Raw genomic sequence first — 3,354 nt, forward strand, 5'->3', positions numbered from 1 at the left:
TGATAGCAGCATGTTGCAATTGAATGCAAATGCCATCAACGCAAAGTTCCCTGCAGAAGACTGGGAAACCTGTATCTAGCAATATGCTAATAGTATTTTTTTCAAGCTGCACAACAAGTTTGTCAGGCAATATCTGCTGGCAACATCTCCTGATTGCAATGCCAAGTCACCCTCAGCCGGAAAACTGGCATTAACCCTGACGATCCATGGCTGTACTGCTGTGCAGGGTCTGGCCTGGATACAGATATGCAGGGCTCATCCCAGGATTCAGAGAAGTCTTGCTTGCAGCTGAGCTTGCTTGCAGAGATAGAGCAAATGAATTGGAAATGCATGAGCTTCATGTTGCCTACAGCCATCTCTCTCCGGTAAGCAGTTAGCATTATGTGTATGGAGGAAGCTCAATTAGAGAGGGGAAGAAGTATTTACTTGAACTGTAGCAGGAATCCCCAGCCAGGGGATATTCTTTTAAATCATTGGGCTTAAGAATAAAAGGCTAGGAGTGCTTTATCACATAAGTCATGTCTCCAGCATAAATCGAGATGGAAATAAAGAGATGGGAAGCATGAAGCTGCATCAGCACAGGTTGCTCAGGTGTAACACTGGTTTATGGCAGCTGGACTCAGGGGTCTGTCTTAAGTCATCTAGGGTTGTATGTGGCTTTGCAACCTGGCAAATTTTCAGTCTTTCCATTGTCACCTCTTCTGTCTTCCTACAAAGCATAAAACTGACTTTGGATTCATATGATATTTGAGGCATCAGATATAGCAAGGGGAGAAAGCACGAAAGAGGAAGAAGGTCTCCCAGCACCACCTTCACCTTCCCAAACTTCCCTTCTAGTGTGAAGCTGGGTGACCCTCTTCCTCAGGCTCAGCTACCACCAGCTTTGCTCTTTCCTGCTCCACTGCCATGGTCTCAGCCCAGCTGGCCTGGCTCCAGTGCTCCAGGGCCCATCTGAAAAGATGGGTTTGTAAACAATGCAAGACACAATGATGAAATAAGTGCTCTTGTTACCCCTGTTCTTTTCCTCGCTTTTGTGCTTCCATTTGCAATTCACTTCTATGTTTCTGGTTTTCCTTCCTGCGTGTTTCTGTAGCGTTCCTTAGTCCTCCTCCTCAGTTCTTTCTGTCTCTTTACCTGTTGGGTTCTCTTTTGAATTTATTTCTGCACATTGCCTTACCAAATATCTTTTCTTCTGCTGCTTCCATGAGTCCTAGCCTCTTTTCAGTCTAATATTTTTTAGTATCTTCCAAGACTTTCCTTCTTCCAAATCACAGAATCACAGAATCACAGAATCCCAAGGGTTGGAAGGGACCTCAAAAGATCATCTAGTCCAACCCCCCTGCAAGAGCATTTCATGCTTTTTCTGCCTCCTTCCTGTATTAACATCATTCCTCTAATGATTTATTTCCTCTGTACATATATTCCCTCAGAACTTCCTTGACATCAGTTTAACTGCTTTGCCTCAGGAAATGTCAATGTATGTGTAAATTCTGTCTTTTCTAGGCCCTTAGGACAGCATATTCAGGGTTCAAATCCATACTGCTTTTCCAGTGGGGCAAATTTGCTCTATGTAGCACTTTTCAAGTTTCAAAACCAAACTGCTCCTCCCCACAAATAACTTCTGTAGCCAGAAGACATTAAGATGTATCCCTTGTCTTCTAAAAAGTGCTGGGAGCAGGAAGCGGGCAATGACTGTGCAGCTGAGCAAGTGATGAGATGACTCGGCACATAACACTGCAGTTTGCAACTGCCTGCAAAAGCCAGCCACAGCTTGCTTTTTTTCCATTGGCACCATCACCCATCACTGGATAGTAATGCTCTGTTGAAAGGTGAGGTGGAGCAGCTTGGCAATCTGGGCAAGTCCTCAGCTATGTTCACTTTCTCCATTGAAACCAACACCTCTCAGCACGTCACTGTTCTATACACAAGCTCCCACACACGTTTTCCCATGTCCTCCCATGCCATTCCTTGCCCAAGGCCTAGGGGCCAGCAAGGGTGGGACTGAACAATAGACTGTAACAGCACTTCTCTCACCAGCAGGAGCCTTACTGATGCTTCTCCCTCACATGCTGCGAGATGAATGGGTGTCATACCTGGACTGGTAGAGCCAAGAGGCAGAAACAGAAAATGAACCTGAGCTTTCATGGGCAAGATACCCTGTTTATAAATGACCAATAAATGGTTTTGCCTTCTGCTGACTAAAACAGCTTTGTATCTCTGACATCTGCTTGCTTGCATAGGCTGGGATACCTTGGCATTAGTCAGGAGGTGAAGAAAGATGGGCCCCACCCTGAGGCAGTGTTTGTCTCTGCTTTCATGGGATAACCCTTCCTAGCAAAGCCATCACAAGGAACTCTCTGAGAAGACATGCTTACATAAATTTGTGTGCATGTGCTAAATGCTCTCATCAGCATTTTAACAGAGTATGATCTTCATTGAATGAAGACTGGCTCCTGCACTGGAATGTTTTTAGACAGTGAAAATAGAGGCTGACAGAGTGGTGTCTGAGCTTTTCTCCTTCAGGAAATCTTATCCAGGCAGAAAAAGAGGGATGGGGCAATCTGCCAGAGGTTTTCATCAGTCTAGCAGGCTTATGAAAGACGTAGCAATAAGTGTAATGTGTTCTGCTGAACAACTAGAACTACCTGACAAAAAGTCAGTGCCTAAACACAAACTGTACTGATTATAAGTAACCAGTCCATCTTGCCTATGTATGGACTGTCTGTGCAGCTGCTCAGTCAGTTGTCAGCCCCATGTGCAGTATCATATGCTGACCAGCATATACAGGAGAACCAGTAGAAACCACAGTGACAACAGCCCTGCAGTATGTCCGACCCCAGCCCCCAAAAGAGATCAGACAATGATGGGGTGTGTAAGACTGTTCCTAGACATTCAGCTATCACTGAAGTTATTGAGCTGGTAAAGATCTTTGCAGGCAATTTCTTCTCAGACAGCATGGGCTGCAAAGTAATTGCTGTATTTTGCATTCTTCTTCTGACTACTACCCATGTATTGGGACACATATATGCATGTATCTCATGGGTTGGCCATGAATCAAAACAGAACTCCTGTCTCCAAATTCACAATAACCACTGTGTTGTTCTCTGGTGTTAGAAGTATACAAAATAGGGGTTGCATGTTCCTGTTTAGAAATCTCCTTCCGGTTTCTTTCAGACCTGAAGCACCAAGAGGAATTCTCGAGTCAAATGCTCCCACTTTTTGAGGATACATAACTGAATTATTTGTAGAGTGGTACCAGCTAGTAACATAGTCCTTACTGGGAACTATCATTAGGTGGTCCAGAAGGGCAATCCAGACATTGATTTAGTTTTTTATTTTCACTTTGTGGGCTAA

The sequence above is a fragment of the Lathamus discolor genome, chromosome 2 (genome assembly GCF_037157495.1).
Source record: "Lathamus discolor isolate bLatDis1 chromosome 2, bLatDis1.hap1, whole genome shotgun sequence".
Lineage (NCBI taxonomy): Eukaryota > Metazoa > Chordata > Aves > Psittaciformes > Psittacidae > Lathamus > Lathamus discolor.